Source organism: Vicugna pacos, chromosome 5, assembly GCF_048564905.1.
Source record: "Vicugna pacos chromosome 5, VicPac4, whole genome shotgun sequence".
NCBI lineage: Eukaryota > Metazoa > Chordata > Mammalia > Artiodactyla > Camelidae > Vicugna > Vicugna pacos.
Window position 1 is genome coordinate 5,326,104 of NC_132991.1, and position 18,478 is coordinate 5,344,581.

Genomic DNA, 18,478 nt, shown 5'->3' on the forward strand with positions numbered 1-18,478 from the left:
CATCATTGTTTCCATAAGGGTGCCAAAAGAGATTAAATAAATACAACTTGAACTATTAACATTTTCTCCAAGATAAACTAGGCAGAAACCTCTTTCCTCAACAATATTCCCCTTGGATATTAAACACCAGTAGAATGAGAAATACTTTGTTAATCTAAACTGAGTATCTGTAGGTGTGGTGTGTGCTGGGAAAAATTATATATATACTGTTTTGAAAAAATAAACTTTTTGGAATTAACTTCACCAACAAACGTTTGATGAGTAAGAACTTCAGAGATTCAAAATAACAGACTAAGTATTTATCTTTAAGGCACTTGGAGAGTAGTAAGAATTCAACTGTCCTCTTGTTCAACTTTGCCTGCATTCCTCTAGCCATGGACAGTGTGAAAGTCTGAATCCACGTACAATTTGTTGATCATTTTTACATCCCTGACATTTTAAGGATAAGGGTATTAAAGCAATTTAATTATTTACCAGATTCACTGATTCATATAAATTAGCAGGGGGGAACGTCTGGCCAGAGGGGACTCCTGGCTTTAATTTCTCTGGTCCTGAGAATGAGAGGACTCCAGTGCCTGCTTTTAAAGCTGGGGAAGGAACCTTCCTCTTGTCAAGGGCCCTGCTGTTGCTGGCCAGTTCTTAGCAGTATCTGCAGAACGAAGGATACGGTAGTTAGAAATCTCTTGGTACCATTTAAATGTGTGATGGGCACTTAGAAGATCAACAGTAATTGTACTCAACACTCAGAACGTGGTGCGGTGGCAGGGTGGGATGAAAGTAGAAAAATACTTTTTTCCTACACTTTTTCCTCAATTTCTTCCCCTACCATAATGATGGCTCTCTTTTGTATAACTTATTACCCTTTATTGTTTCTTTTTTTCCCCATTTTATCCCATTTCTTACCTGATCTTTTCTTTTCCCTTCCTTCTATTCCTGTCTCCTGTTTCCTTTCTCCAGTTGATTTTCCACCCTACTTTAATGTATCTATTCACTTTCTCCCTTAACTGGCTCTTCATGGAAATTATACTATTATATGATTTTAATTTATCTCTTGTCTTATGTTTTAAAATGTCCACTGCACATAATTTTCTATTTCTTCAGCTTCATTCAAAAGCTGGGAAATTTCAACCTCATGATTTGGTTCTACTTCCCTCAGTAACTTCCAAGTCCTGCTGCTAAGTTGAAATTCGAGATGCTTTGACTGGAGTCGCAGAACGTCAACTATCTGATGGTGCGACGTGAAGGAAGCCCCTCCACTCTCTGGGCCTTGGTTTCTCCATCAGCAGTGGGAGGGTCCATCTAAATGATCTGTAAGCTCTGGACAGTTCTAAAATCCCGTACATCTATTTAACATGATTTATTTGCAACTACTTTTCCCTTTGGGTCTGAGGCTCAGGAGAGAAAACATATGATGATTTTTCTCCTTGTTCCAGGTAGAAAGTGTTCGTTCGACCCATGGTTCAGATTAGACCTGCTCCAAATAGGGTTAATGGTTTGTTCCCATTAAAACTTGAATCGTTTTTTTTCCTTTCCCCAGCACTGCAGCTGACCTGGCAAGCTGTATGTCTCCATGTCTCTGAAAGAGTGACTAGGAGATTTTTTTTTTTTAATTAAAGCATCTTTTCAAACAAACTCAGGAACTTGAATCTACTGTCAAGATTAACTGGCTCAAAGCACACTACCGCCTGACAAGCACTTAATTTTTTTTTTAAATGTATTGGGTTCTGACTATTAGCATGTGGAAATATTCTCATTTATTTTACACCTATTGTTGTAAAATAAGACTGCCGTTGGTTGTGTCCTGCTACAAATTTATTAAAATAGTGATTAAGACCTATGGGATTACTGAACGGACTCATATAAAACAATTAAGCTTATAGGCTCGTGCCGTACTCTGTGATTCACACATTCCTGAGCGTTATGTAAATAAAAGACGTTCCTGTTTCTCGTGATCTGAGATTGAGTTTATGGATGGAACATCTCTGCAAACACCCTATGTGTGTGTCTTGGTAGAATTTTTTGCTATTTTGTTATCCAGGTGGCAGAACTCTTGTGAGCATCACAGAGTCTAAGAGGAGAGTCTGCACAGAAATAAAGTCCTCTAAAATCCAGACCAAAGAGAATAATTAAGATCTGCACACTTAGAACCCGCAGTGCCTCTGTTACTGTGTGAAGAATTGCAAAGAGCTGCGGAATGGCCTCTGAAAGAACACTACTTACGGCCACTAAGCAATCTCATCACTGTTTCAGCAACAATTGTTACATAACACAGGAAATTAATGTCAACAAGGTTAGGAGAACAATACATTTCACTTACTGAACTTTCTCCTCCAGTAAGTTATTTTTCTCTGTAACTAATGTCGATAATTATTCCCGTGTATTTCAATGATTATATTTTACTTGCTTCAGTTTTCTGTGTATATAAATATACATGTGACTACCTCCCCATACACTTAAGCACAACAAATCTTTTGGGAACCCTAATCCATACTCTTTGCTTGAAAAGAAAAGGATTAGTAGATTAATGGCCAAATGCATATAAAGCCTGGGGAACAGTGTACTGGTTCTATTTTTTTTAATGTATTTATAAACAAACAACCATGTTTACTGCTGAATTTCATAGGAATTTTCTTGAATGTAAATGGTAGTTGGCTAAACAATGTCAACTTGACCAAAGTATGTTTCTATATTTCATTGTCTTCAGTCTTTATAGTTCAAATGTGGTTTATTAAGATCAACATCTAAAAGACCCAATAACTATGTGAGTAGAGAGAAGAAAAAGATAACAATTTGCAACCCCACACACCATAAATTTCTGAACTAATATATTTAGATTATAATCAGTGAACATAAAATATTTATAAATGTTTTGGAGATTGCCCCAAAGCTACTGGGATAGAACTTGGGCTGAATTAATCAAAGTGAGGGAAGGTTCCAGCGAACGAAGTGGCTACTTTGCACATGGAGAGCCTCCTCGTGTTTTGTGTATGTGTTAAGTGGTGTAGAGCTCGAAACTGAAATGTATGCTTTTCTGGCAAAACCACTTCTTGTATTGCTTACAGTACAACTTTCACAAAACCTTCTTTGGCCACTAATTAAGTGAGACTATAGATATGTCAGATTGAGTTAGAGCAGAAGAGAATGTCACTAGGCTTGCAAAGGGTGAGAGAATCCTTTTCTTTTTCCAGTTAGATTTGTGAGTCATTTCCATGATTGACTTTTATATAACCTATTAGGTTCTGATTTAGTTGGCAATTCGGTAAGAACCTAAGTTTATGTAAATCAGGTTAGTTATATGGAGCATTTATCCACTCACTGATTTGTTTATTCATCCATTAACTTACTCACTCACTGACTTGCCCAGAGAAAATGCTTTGAAATTGAATGTATGGAAAGCATTAGATGAGGCATTAAAGTTGAATCTGAATGATCTCTGCCCTCGATTGGTTCACAGTCCAGAAGTGAGATACACACATTGACAATGACAGTGGACAATGACAAAGCTACAATGACGTGTCAAAGAGTCCATGTTGGTGTTTTTGAAGGCAAGTTTACATGCCTGAGGCAAGTTTGCATGCCTGCAGCACCCTGAGGCCAAACAGACCCAAAGGTCGAGGCCCAAAAAAACCCCGAACTCCCTGAAGTGTTTCAGCAGAGCATATTTAAAGGCCAGGTAGGCAGGGGGTGGGGAATGTTGCAGGTTTGTGATCAGCTTGTTAATGATTCTCTGATGGGCTGATGTGGAGGTAACAGGACAGTCAACACTACCAACCCCCCTGGCCCAGAAGGTCTGGGGCCAAGCGCTCTGGATCTCAAGTAGTTAATTCCTTCCCTTTGGCAGTAGTTTTTAGCATCTGAAAAACCCAGGAAATAAACACGAAATACTACCATCAGAGAGGAGCTGCAGCATAAGTTACGGGGTGGGGTGTGTCCTGAGAGGGCCCCACAGGGTCTTGCTCAATTACATTAGAAATTCACAGAAGTTAACCTGGTGCCTCAAAAAAGGGGACTCCTTCTAAGGAAATGGTACTAAAAGAAATCCCATAAAGGAAGTTATTGTGGATATGAAATCTTGAAATGAGAGGGTTTTTTGTTTGTATTTTTGTGTTTTTGCTTTTGTTTTTGTTTTTGTTTTACAGATGGAGCAAGACAGTCAAAGGAGTTCCATGCAGGAGCAGAATGAGTAACAGGACCCTGGATTGCAACGTCTTAGTTTCTAAAAGTTGTGAATACTTCCTGTTCGTGGCTACTAGCGCAAAGCAGTGTTTCTAAAATGGAGGGGGACAACTTGGCCTCTGGGGGGGGCGCTGGCACCCTCTGGAGGCTTTTTTGATGGTCACAACTGGGGCTGAGTGCAGGGTTGCTACTGGTATCTAGCGAGTAGAGACTACAAAGCACGGGACAGACGCCTCTCCCAGAACAAAGAGCTAATCTGGTGAAAACGGCAAGAATGCCAGGGCTCAGCAAACCTGGTCTCCAGTAAAAATGTAAGGAAATAGAACGGGGGTAAAATGAGGGATGTGGCTGAAGATGCCCTGCAGACAGGAGATCGCGGACAGCCTTCTACACATGCTACAGAATCCGGACTTTACAGGCAAGGATGGGCACCAGAGGTTCTGATGCTTTATAGATACACATTTACATTTTAGAAACATCACTCTGATCTTTAACAGCTGCTTCAAGGATAAAAGACTGAAGGTCAGGCAGGGAGATCATTCAATATTAACTACATTCTTAAATGAATTCAGATTTGAATAGACTGTGTGACTTTAGTAATATTATTTACTCAATTAGATCTCAATGTCCTGATTTATAATATGAGATGTCCCAACTAGATAATCTCATGGCCCTACCAGTATTAAAATTCTGTAATAACCTGTTTGTGGAAAAATCTAGTGCTGTGAAAACTTGTTCCATATTTATATGCATATATTAATCTGAGTCCCATGTGCACGCACTCACACACATGCTTACGTATGTGCCTCTCAACCTATCTGATTTTAAAACAGATTACATACCAGTTTACTAACTGTGGACTCATGAGGACTGGAGAGCTTTGATATTTACTCCTTCTGTATTCTTCACTGAACCATGTGCTAGTAGAATTCTCATTGTCCTGCATGAAGTCAAGATAATGAACTAAATGACCTAAAAAGTGCATTTCTGTAATGTTAAGACAATTGCCTAGTGCAAATACAATCTGGAAGAATTTGTGTGACATTTCTAAACTTTCACGACCTGCAATGTGAGAATTTCATCACACCATTGGTAAATATCAGCAGTTGCTTGTTGCAAAAAGAGGAAAGAACTTTAAGACATTGTAAAAGACTTACTATTACAGAATTGTGCCTGCAGCACATTCTCAGAAGGAAAACATGATGGACAAAGTTCATTTGCGTGAAAAATGATAAGAGTGGGATCAGGGCTCTTTCTGAAAAGAGCAGCAGAGACTTCAACATCCTGCATAGCTTTCAAGATGGAATTTCAAACACTCATTGTCTAGCAAAAGCAGCCTGAAACTAAATCTCCCAGGGTTTCTCTCTCTGTGAAGGAGTCATCAGGTTGCTTGGCTAGGTGACTTGAGCGTAAGGAGAGACATAAAATTCTACCAACAATACCAGGTGCAAGGAGCAACCCAGGACCAAATAAACATTTTCTATCACAAAGCAGGAATCAGAAGAACCAAAGAATAGTGTAATTTCTTAAGAAGTCAATATTAAAGAATATGGCATTACTAAGATACGAAGTGAGCGATGTCAGAGCATATGTTTTTGCTTTAAAAGTAGTTTAGAGAGAAGAATCAGGAAGAACCTAAGTGCCCCACATGTAAGGCTCCGAATACCTCACATTTTCCAACTGCCTGTGTTTGTATCATAAAACTCCTGTAGCTCTGCTGTCATTTTCCCTAACCAACCTGGGGAATGTTGGTTTTTATGTATGACTTTGAAGGTGGAAATGAAACACTAAGTTTTGAGGAAATAGCGGAGGAGTTTCGATTACGCTCAGGGTGAGCAGAGATGACAGCTGTGGCCTTGAGGCAATTTCTGCAATTCTACAAACCCCATCTAATATATTCTTTGGTTAACCCTGAAATGTATCGACTCAGGGGCAGGTTAGTGCAACAAGGTAGCGAAGGGAACATTTTCCAAAGATAAGGGAGCTTAGTGACAAGAACAGCTGGTGAGAGAAAAGCTACTGGAAGTGAAAGACTCATCCCCACCTCATAGAGAGTGGGGTGGTAGCGGCACGGATGAGAGGGGTCACATGCACGGCCCAGCAGCTGGGAGAGATTCCTGATGCCCAGCACATGGGCTTTTCCAACCTCAGATGCCTCCATGTCTCAATTTTCTTGGGGATGGTAACGACTCACCTAAGCATGAAGGTACAGTGAATGTCAGTGGACCTTTTTGGCTGGGAAATAGGAGGGGAGATTATTCTCCTAGCATCATTTTTCTCAAAATGGCATGAAAGCATCAAAGGAAAACAGACCGGCATTGATAGTCCTATCCAGTGAAGCAGTGTTGCTGTCACCGATGGGTTGACTGCTTTATAAGCAGAGAGGACTAAATTAATACAGGACAGAATTATAAGGTCCTGCATGAGGTGTAGATGGACATATACAATATACTGTGAAGGAAAAGCTGGGCTGGGCTAACAAGCTAACTCACAAATCTAAGTGTAACAAGTGTCAGATTACTGATCTGAGTTCTGCCGGGCTAACTCGTAAATCTAAGTTAATTAGTGTTGATTTGCTAATTCCCTGTTCATGTTTTTTTTTTTTTTTTTTTTTTTTTTTTTTTTTTTTTTTTGCTAGCCAGCTAGATTTTCAAAAAGACATATCTGGCCTTGAAATGTTGGTTTGCTGCCTCCCTGCCTCTACTTTTGTGATAAGGATGCCGCTAAAGCTGTTCGATGCCTATTGGCCGAATACCCCACGCCTGTAATTAACCCTATAAAACCTCATGCGCACGTCTTGGAGGTGCTCAGCGCTTCGGAGCAGAAGCCCCTCTGAGCCCGCCGACGTAATAAATCTGAGTACTCCAACCCTCTGGGTGGTGCTTGTTTCTTGGCTGGCCTGTCATTTCCGTAACAATACCTCAGAAATACGTTAGCATTTGATGTGAAAGGAACAGGAAAGATAATGTGATATGAATTGAGGAAGAATTTTAGTTTCATTATTCCTACACACAATTACTTTTTCTGGTGTTTGCTATACTCTACATTGGTATCACACCCATTAGGCAATATACTTTAATTTTTGTAACAAAGCACAGAGTGAATTCTAGTCTGGGTGTAACCAAGCAGGACCCTGTGGGGTCTTCCTGGGACAGACCCCTCCCTGTGTCCTCTGCTGTGGCTCCTCTCTGAAGGACCCAGATAATACTATCTCATGTTTATTTCCTGATGCTAAAAACCACAAGGGAAGAAACTAACTACTTGATGATGGAGAGCATGTGGCCCCAGACCTTCTGGTGCCTGGGGGTTGGTAGTGGTGACTGTCCTGTTATGTCAGCATCAGCCAATCAGAGAATTGAGCACAAGCTGATCACGTACTCTGAAAACCCACTCCCCTCATGTGGTCTTCTAAGAAGATTGCTGAAACTCTTTGGGGGAGTTCGGGGATTTGGGGGCATGAGCCACCTATCCTCCTTGCTCGGCCCTGCAATAAACCTTTCTCTGCTCCAAACTCTGATGTTTCAGTTTGTTTGGCCTCATGGTGCATTGGGCATAGGAACTTGCCTTTGATAACACGGACAAAGCAAACTGATATGGGACACCAGGACTGGAAGAACAACATTATGAAATGTGTGATGCATCCAGTAGAAGATGGTGACTCAGGTCTGGTGTTCCCTAACTTTGCCATAAAAGGTGATCCACTCAGGCTGGTTTCTAACCTAGATCAAGAAGTCCCATGAAAAACAATGCGTGAGGCTGACAGACCCAGCAAAGATGATAAATCAATTGATCTATTTACCAGCCATGAATATATGGAAAACAAAATTAAAAACACAATACCGTGTACAATTGCTTCAAAAGAAATAAAATACATTAAGGTAGACACTTAAAAATACGTATACGGAAACTGTATACTGAGCAACATGAGACGCAGAAAAAATAAATCAAAGATCTAAATAAAGAATAGACACATTGTGTTCATGGACTGCAAGACTCAATATAGTAAAGATGTCCATTCTCCCCAAATTGATTTATAGGTTTAAAGCTATCACTATCAAAATTCCAGCAAGTTTTTAACAAAATAACTATTATGAAAGTATACTGAAATTTGCCATTGTCCCTTTATTTATTGAGGTGATCACCTGTTTTTTATCTTTCATTCTATTAATATGGTGTATGACATTAATTTAATTTCATATGTTGAAACATAGTTGCATCGCAGGGATAAGGGATCTTTGGTATATTTATTTTGTGTGTGTGTGTGTGTGTGTGTATGATACTTACACTGTTGGATTCAGCTTGCTAATATTTTGTTGAGAATTTTTGCATCCATCCATATTCATCAGGGATATTAACCTGTAGTTCTTTCTTGTGGTGCCTCTGTCTGGCTTTTACATCAATGTAACGCTGGCTTCATAAAATGCTTTTGGGATTGTTCTTTCATTTTCAATTCTTTGGAGGAATTTAAAAAGGACTGAATTTAATTTTTCTTTAAATGTTGGTAGAATTTGCCAGTTAAACCATCTGGTCCCTGGCTTTCCTTTGTTGGGAGGTTTTTGATTATGGACTTAATTTCCATACAAGTTTACAGTTCTGTTTGTATTTTTTTCTTCATGATTTACTCTTGGTAGGTCATATGTTTCTATGAATTTACTCATTTCTTCTAGGTTATCTAGACTTTTTTTTTTTTGGCATTTGTGATTTACAATAGTTCTTTATAATTCTTTTAGTTTCTGTGTCATCAATTGTAATGTCTGTTCTTTCATTTGCTAATAAAATTACTCAACAAATTAGGTACAGAAGGAAAGTACCTCAACGTAATAAAGACATATAGGAAAGTCCCACAGCTAACATCACACTCCAAGATGAGAACATGAAAGTCTATTCTCTGAGAATAGGAACAAGTTAAGAATACCCAGTCCCACCACTTCAGTTCATCATAGTACTGGAAGTCCTAACCACAGCAATTAGGTATAAACAAATAAGTAAATAAACATACATATTATAAAGGAAGAGGTCAACTTATCATTGCGTGCACATGTTTTCTTTCATGTATAGAAAATCCTAGAGTCCATAAAAAATACTGTTAGAATAAACAATTTCAGTAACACCATAGGATTAAAAAATCAACATACAAAAATCAGTTGCATTTTATACACAAACAGCAAACCACCTGAAAAAGAAGTTAGGAAAACAATCTCACTTACAATAGTACCAAAAATAATAAACCCTTTAGGAATACGCTTAACTAAAAGTGTGAAAAATTTAGGTATCAAAAATTACAAAACATTGATGAAAAGAAATTTAAAGGAAAACAAACAATTGGAAAGACATCCTGTGTTTATGGATCAGAAGACATTATGGTTAAAGTGTCCTAAAGCTATCTGCAGATTTAATATAATCATTATTAAAATCCCAGTGGTATTTTTTTAAAGAAAATAGAAATAATAATTATACAATCCATATGAAACCACAAAAGACTGCAACTAGTCAAATCAATTTTGAGAAAGAAGGGTAAAGCTGGAAACATTACACTTCCTTATTTTGAAATATGTTAGAAAACTAAAATAACCAAAATAACATGGTTCTGGCACGAAGACAGACATATAGACCAATGGAACATAATACAGAGTCCAGAAATAAATCCACACTTTTACAATTCACTGATCTTTAACAAAGGGCCAAAGAATAAACAATGGAAAAAAGAGTTAACCTCTTTAATAAATGTTGGTAAATCTAGATATCCACAATCAAAATTATGAAGTTGGACCCTTATCTTACACTATATGCACATTTGATTCAAAACAGATTAGACTTAAATGTAAGAAGTGAAACAGTAAAACTCCTAGAAGAAAACTTAGAGGAAAGCTTTATGATATTGGTCTTGGCAATAATTATAAGGATATGACACCCAAAGCACAGGCAACAAAAACGAAAATAAATAAGCAGAACTTCATCACACTAAGAAGCTTCTACACAGCATAGAAAATAATCAACAGAGTAAAAAGGCAACCTACAGAATGGGAGAAAATACATGCAAACTATAAATCTGAAAAGGGGCTAATCTCCAGTATATAAGCAATTCCTACAAATCAAAAGCAAAGCAAAAACCTAATAATCCAATTTAAAAATGGGCCAAGGGCTTGCATAGATATCTCTCCAAAAAAGACGTAGGTAGTTCTCAATGTAACTCATCGTCAGGGAAATGTGAATCAAAACTACAATGAGATATCACCTCATAACTGTCAGGGTACCAATTATCCAAACAACCACAACAACCCAAGAGACAAGTGGTGCTGAGGATGTGGAGAAATCGGACCCCTCGCACACTGTGAATGGGAATGTGAAATGGTGCAGCTGCTATGGAAAACAGTGGGGAGCGTCCTCAACGATTAAAAGCCGAGCTACCATATGATCTTTCTGGGTTTTTATCTAAGAGAACTGAAACCAGGGTCTTGAAAAGATATTGGCACTTCTTTGTCCACTGCAGGACTATTCAAGATGTGGAAAACAACCTAAATGCCCATAGACAGTTGAATGGATAAAGAAAATGTGGTGTATGTACACACACACACACACACACACGAATACTATTTAGGCTTTAGAAAGAGGGTAACTACGGATTATGCCACAATATGGATGGACCTTGAGGATCTTATGCTAAGTGAAATAAGCTAGGAACAGGAGACAAATATTACATGATTTTATTTTTATGAAATAGCTGAAATCGTCAAACTCACAGAATCAAAGGATAACGCAGTGGTTGCCATGGGGTGGAGGGAGGTAAGAATGCGGAGTTGCTAATCAACAAGAATAAAATGTCAGTTAAGCAAGATGGTTAAGCTCTAGAGATCAGCTTTATAACATTGTAGCTTATACCTTAATAAGAGATTGTATGCTTAAAATTTTGTCAAAAAGGTAGATCTCATGTTGAATGTTCTTGCCACAGTAAAACGTAATTAAAATGAAAATTCCATCAAGGGGCTTCGGAGACGTCAACAAACTTATTCTAAAATACATGAGAAAAACAGGAAAAACTTAATCTTCAAAGAGAAAAATAAACTGGAAGATTTACTCCATATAAAATTAAGGTTCATTATATTGCTTCAGTAATCCAGGCAGTGTGGTGCTGGTGGAGGAGAGGACACACAGATTAATGGAACAGAACAGAGAACCCAGAAATAAGCCCACACTAATTTGCACAGTGGTTTTTATATGAACTTTCCATAACAGCTTTCTTGAAGTATAATTCACATACCATAAATTCACCCTTTAAAGTTTACAATTAGGTGGTTTTCATTATGTGCACAGAGCATGCCATCATCACCACTATCTAATTTTAGAACAACTGATTATTGACAAAGATGCAAAAGCAATTCAGCAGAGGAAGTGAGCCTTTTCAACAGAGCTCAGCGCAAGCAACTCAGGCCCGTACAAAAGCTCACTCAAATCAGATCGTGAACTTACGTGTAAAATATGAAACTAAACTTTTAGAAAAAGAAAAAAAAAATGGGAGAAAATCTTCAGAATCTAGGACCTGGAAAATGCTTCTTATATTTGACAGCCAAAGTGTAAGCCACTAAGTTGGACTTCATCTAAATTAAAAATTTTTGCCTGTTGAAAGATCTTGTTAAGAGGATGAAATGACGAGCTACAGATGGGGAGAAAATATTTGCAAACCACATATCTGACAAAGGACAGATCTCTAGAATATATAAAACTCAAGACTCAATTAAAAAAAGATTTCATTAGAAAATGGCTAAAACAGATGAACAAACATTTCAATGGCAAATAAGCACACGAAAAGATGTTCAATATTATTAGTTTTTAGGGAAATGCAAATTACAATAACCATGCGATATTACTACACAGTTATCACATTGGCTCAAATGAAAAATAATGCTAACACCAAATGCTGACTATTATGTGTAGGAACTGTCTCTTTCAGACATTATTGGCAGGAATGTAAAATGGTACAACCTCTCACATTGCAGTACTTTATAAAACTAATATATAATTAACATATGAAATAGCAAATACACACAAGTATATATTTCAGGGAAATAAATGTTCAAGTTTTATGTTGATACAAAAACCTCTACATAAATGTTCATAGCAGCTTTATTCATAATAGCAAAAATCTTAAAACAACCCAGATGGTCTTCAATGGGTAAACGGTTAAACTGCAATATCGCATGAATAATACTCAGAAATAAAAAAGAAGTAAGTATTGATATACTCAACAGTTTGGTGAAATCTGCAAGGAATTATGCAGAGCGAAAAAAGCCAATCTCAAAATGTACATCCTGTTTAATTCATTTAAATAGCATTCTTGAAATAATGAAACAGTAGCAAAGAGAAACAAATTAGTGATTCTCAGGAGTTATGCAGAGAGTGGGCTGAAAGCTGGGTGTGGCTAAAAAAGGGTCACGTTAAGGATCCTTTCCATCATGGAACAGATCTGTATCACGACTGTATCAATGTCACTAATCCATCATATTACACTGTAGCTTGCAAAATACTGTCACTGGCTAAACTTCATAAAAGGAACACATCTTATCTCTATATTGTTTCTGACAATTGCATAAAGATCTACAGTTTTCTCAAAATAAAAAGTTTACTGGTAATAATAAAAACGATGATGCTACATAGGACTGCTACTACTATTAATAAAAACACAGCAAGGGAAGAAATGAAGGTCTTGGTCTTTTCATTCTCTGAGTGTTCAGTGAAATGGAGGGAGGATAAATATTCACAAAACCTATTGAATAAAAATAAATCTGAGGTGAGATATTTACTAGAGTAACAGACCACTCCATGAAATTATCACAGCTCTTCAGTATCATGGACAGTGCACTGGAGCTGGTGTGTCCACCATGACTCATCCTTCACAGCCTAGACAACCCTGGTTGAGTCCTCACACCTGTTTGGAACTCAGTGTCTTCATTTGTGGAAGGATTATCTACCTGCTCTTCAGAAATCTGGGTAACAGTAGCCAAAGTACGTCAGACTCCTAAAGACTTGAGTTTTCCTTGACGGTTAAATCTTTCCCATCTTCTTACCTTTTAAATGATTAAAGATGTATGCCTACTCATAATGGAGCAGCTGCATCTCAGGGAAGTTTGAGATGTAATATGAGACTAATGCTCTAAATTATTTGATTATTTGGCTATTTAATCTCCAGTCCAACAATATGTCTACGTAAAACTGACTCTTTTGGTTAAAAAGTTGAAAAAAGAATGTCTTCTTGTTGTAAATATCCATTTAGAATGAGAGGTTAAGTAGATATCGAAAATCATTTATTGTAAACTCTTTTTTTAATTGAAGTCTAGTCAGTTTACAATGTTGTGTTAATTACACTGGTGTACTGGTGTACAGCCAAAGATTTAGTTATAGGTACCTAGATATATATCCTTTTTTATATTATTTTTCATTATAGCCTATTACAAGATATTGAATATAGTTCCCTGTGCTCTACAGTAGGACCTAATGGTTTATCTATTTTATATGTAGTAGTTTGTATCTGCAAATCCTGAACTTCTAATGTATCCCTCCACCCTCCGCTTCCCTCTCTGGTATCCATAAGTTTATTTTCTATGTCTGTGACTCTGTCTGATTTTTGTAAATAAGCTCATTTGTGTCATTTTTTTAAGGTTCCACACATAAGTGATCTCACATGGCATTTTTCTTTCTCTTTCTGGCTTACTTCACTTAATATGACAATCTCCAGGTCCACCCATGTTGCTGCAAACGGCATTATTTTATTCTTTTTTATTGCTGAGTAGTATTCCATTGTATAAATATACCACATCTTCTTTACCCAGTCGTCTGTCCATAGACATTTAGGTTGCTTCCATGTCTTGGCTATTATATATAGTGCTGCTACGAACACTGGGATTCCTGTATCTCTTCATTTCAAATGTGTGGAGACTGAAATCTAAAGAGTGTGATGACTGTCCCCATATTTAATAATCAGGTAAGATAAACCAAGGCGTGCTCCTATATTAGCCAGGAAGCTCCACTATCTTGTATCTGCAGCTTCTGGAAAACATACCTATCCATGTCACGTGGCAAGAGAAAAGAGGGCGTGGAGAACTATTAACAGTTCTTAAATGCATTCTGTCAAATAGGCGCCCTTCACTCTGCTCCCATTTCATAGGGTACAGCAAGTCACAATGCCACTTAGTTCAACCCAAGGAGCTAAGTATCCTCAGTCCCTCATATGTCCTATTCTCAATGGATAATGAAATGTCACTGGAAATGTGGGTGATGAGAAAGACAATTTGAGACCCACTATGAGTGAAAAAACATTATAGAGACACAGTGAATCAGTTCAAATGTGCTTTGTATCTAATTTATGTTTATATTTAGTCTGCCATCGTCAACTGCATGAGAGTGATTTGCTAAATTATATCCACATGATTATATCCATAACAATTGTCTTTCATTACCAAGCAAAATTCATCAGTTCTTGACAAGTAAACTTCTTCAGTTCCTCACTGTACACAAACGTCCCAGGTCCCCATCCCAGCATTTATAATCCACCAACGCTTTCTGATTGAACTTCCACGTCTGCTGGGCTAGTGACTCATCTCTCTGTAGTGGGTTTCCCAGTCTAAGCAGTATGAATATTCTGGGCTGGGTAATTCTTTGTTTGGGGGACAGGGGCTGTTTTCTTCACTATAGGATGCTTACTAGCATCTGTGGCCTTGACCCAGGAGGTGCCAGCTAGAACTACCCAACAGCTGAGACAACCAAAAATATCTCCAACATTGCCCACACCTCCGGGGGGGGGGGGGCGAAGTCCCTCCCCACACTCAACACACTGAGAGCTACTGGTCTGTGGGTTGTGATCTTCCAGCTCCTTTGTGTTCTGTCCATTGTCACTTGAAAACTATCCTCCCTTCAAGGTCTATTTGAAATTTCACCTTCTCTAAGTAGACATGAAGATGACTCCTGTTTTCCTACTTTCTTCTTCTGAGAAAATTTCAACTTGTAATATTTTTTTTCTAGTTTGAAAACTGCTTTAAAGCTTGCTCACTTATTATGATATAATTGTATGAAATTTGAGGTAAAGGAATATAAACCTCCTTTTACAAATAAAGAAAGCAAGTCCCAGAGAAGTTCAGGAACTTTGCCAGTATTGCACCAACTGTACATAACAAATCATGCTTTGTAACCGTGCACCAAAGCATACTCACAATATTAAGATGCTTTCCAAACCCCACGGAATTTCTTATAGTATATTGCTTACTTTAGTCTTATTTTCTTGATTTTGTTTATCCTGCTTCCATTAGAGTAGCAATAGTACCTGAATTCTATTAGCATCTTATGCTCTTCACATAAACATTTTCATGAAATATAAAATAGTCTTTATGAACTGATTCCTCATTTTGGATCAGAAAGACACTTGTAAGGGGCAGTTTAGTTCTCACAGCAAAACTTGAGGACTTAACAACTAGTATTAACCTTACCTTAGACATGAGGAAACTGAGTCTCAGAGCTTAAGTGGCAGATATTTGACAGGATTTGGACAGGAGCCCAGGATGATCAAATCCACCATACATATTCCAAACTACTACCGTTAAACAAACAAAGACTGTGTATTGCCTTAATTTCATTTCTATTGCACTCATTTGGGTGTGACTGCGTAAGGCCAAAGCAGAAGCAGGGACATTATCCTTTTTTAGAGAAGCTCTGGGGGACCCATCATGTGGCCCATGGACAAATGAGCATAGACTGTCACGATGTGACAGACTCACGTCTCACGTCAAACTGTCATGTTCCAGTGGGAGCCTCCAGGCCCCCCGCCTCATCCATCTCTGGCTCTTTTAAACATTTCTTTTGCCTTTACTTCAGTGATGTAACGCTACCCAACCCCCAGAAAAATGAAATGTAGAAACAAAAACCACACTTGCAAGAAAATCTGTTAGGATGTGACTTGAATCCTTCTTAACTGACGGTGTACCTATCACTTATTACAAGCCATGCCTATGGTGTTGAGGTTTTGTGACTCAGAGGTCCCTCCTGGGTTTCTGGAAACCCTATAAGCACGTGACCACTCGTTTGGCCCCTGAATTTGGAGGCTTATGCCCACCTGAGTCCCTGAATCTGCATTATACAAAGATTCTACACTCTACCCCAAAGGTGGACTTATTAATTTACCCAAATCAACATGTTTCTCTGACTTCAAAGTCAGAACACGGTGATAAAACAGAATATTTGAAGTTAGAACTTCCCTGAAAGAGTAATTTCATCAACAGTTCCTCGGATTACGAACGTTTGTTTTACAAGGCTGAATTCAGCCAGTATATTCAAAACAGTTGTAAGTACAATTTAGAAACTGAAACTTTTCTAAGGGACTTTCATTTTCTCCTACAGTTATGAAGCCCAGATTATTTAATATTTCCAGATTACTTGGCCTGCCCGTGATTCTGCAAATGGCACAGGTATACACTCAGAATTCATGAGCAGAGAAGAGCTTGCACTTTTCCTTCTTGAAAAAAAGAAAAGCTTCCTCTGTTCTGATGGAAATAGCTGAATAACCTCAAATTCTCTCCACGATGTGAATTAACCTGAGACAGAGACACAGGGACATTGCCCTTCTTTAGAGGAGCTCTGGGGGACCCATCATGTTCTTCCTTTCCTTACACTGTATCGAAGGGTTTCTGAATGTGTTCCCGGAGGAGTTTTGCAAGGCGGGGCGACAAGGAGCCTTATTCCCCAAGCCTCTGGTCACCCAGTCTCCCCAGCTCCCTCTCCCTCTCATATTCCTGAGTGCTGCCCCAGACCCTGCATCCGCACCCTGCATCCGGGGCTAGAAGAGCGTGATGCCCTTTCCGAGACAGTGTGCTGGCCGCTGCCAGCACCCAGGTGGCAGTAGAGGACTAAGCTGAAGCGAGCAGCCTTTGCCGTTCCATTTTCACAAGCCCGCTGCTGCAGCTGTCACAGCCCCAGGACGGCCACTGCTACACAGGGGTGTGTGAAAGCTCTGCTGACCAGAGAGGGGCACCATCAGGCTCGTGTCAGTCCAGCCGGGAGTACTTCTAACAGCAGATCAGTTGTCTGGGGCGGGGTCAGAGGCAATGGGATTGGTTGGGCCAATTCTGCTTCTGTTGCTTCAGCAAGCATTCGTTTTCAGTATCTTCCTTTTTTTCGTTTCGTTTCGGGTTTGTTTGTTTGTTTTCGGAGGGGAGGTAATTAGGTTTATTTATTTATGTTTAGAGGAGATACTGGGGATTCAACCCAGGACCTCGTGCATGCTAAGCATACGCTCTACCATTTGAGCTATACCCTCCCCCCAATATCTTATTATTTAGCTCAATTTCTATAAACAGAAATGTATAACTCTATTATGTTTACTTACCCTTTTAAGGAACATCCTAGTCTTTTTAGGGAAACTGCCTTTTCAAGAGGAAGGAAAGCAAGTGGGATGGGGGTGGTTGGAAGAGACAGAAGGAGGCAGAGAGGGAGAAGGGAGGGACTAACCATTCATTCAGGCTTTTATTTAAATTTTCTTTGCTTGCTTGTTTGTTTTTTGGGGGGGGGGATAATTAGGCTTATTTATTTTAATGGAGGTACTGGGGACTGAACCCAGGACCTCATGCTTGCTAAGCATGCTCTCTACTATTAAGCTATACCCTCCCCTTTATTTAAAATATTTATTAAGGAAATAATACAGCTTAACAGGACAAGTTTCTGAAAACATTAACAGTAAACAAGACCTGTTGGTAGTCTGCTGTCTACAAAATAAAAGTCAACTGTCTTGTCAAAGAATGGGTTGTATATCCAATTCAGGACAGTGTGTGTGTCTCTGGCTCCAGCCTTGCCCGCAAACACAGCCCTGCCCAGCCTGCAGCACCAGACACCTCTCCATGTGTCTCACCCTGGGGGGCTTGCCTTGTGCCTGTGAACAGTAAGCCCTGTTCTCATCACGTGCTGTTCTGCCAATAGTACCTGGCAAGTAGTTCACTCTAAACAGTTGACTCTAGAGTTGTCCCTTCTGTGAAGTTTTTTTTCCTAGTACAAGTTATTTTAGTTTCATACCTTTCTTATATCCCTCCTGTTGGGCTGCACCCTGCAGGTCTGCAAGACCTGTACCCACCCAGCTTCAAGACTGATGAAAGTGCGCAGAGTCAGTGATGGAGACATCAGTGGCTTCATGGACGGGAGAGCTTACAGGTCTGAAGGAAGGTCCCAGAGTGGCCCTCCCACCGCACTGTGTGCCTTGGATGATGGGCAGTACATGGAGGAAGTCTTTGATCCTAGGGGAAGGTGAAGGTGAGCAGTTATGGGGAACTGA

General features: G+C 39.0%; 1 long non-coding RNA gene across 3 annotated transcripts in view; it reads right to left on the reverse strand.

The window, feature by feature from the left end:
- The window catches only part of LOC140696317 (uncharacterized), a 74,258-nt gene that overhangs the window by 14,547 nt on the left and 41,233 nt on the right, over positions 1-18,478 (reverse strand). For 2 of the 3 annotated variants that reach the window (XR_012072472.1, XR_012072471.1), the window contains exons 1-2: positions 18,223-18,474; positions 475-649 (exon numbers count right to left, since the gene is read on the reverse strand). This is a non-coding gene — a long non-coding RNA (uncharacterized lncRNA). Of the gene's footprint in view, positions 1-474; positions 650-18,222; positions 18,475-18,478 lie in introns of those variants that run through there. The other variant, XR_012072473.1, reaches the window with a different exon arrangement.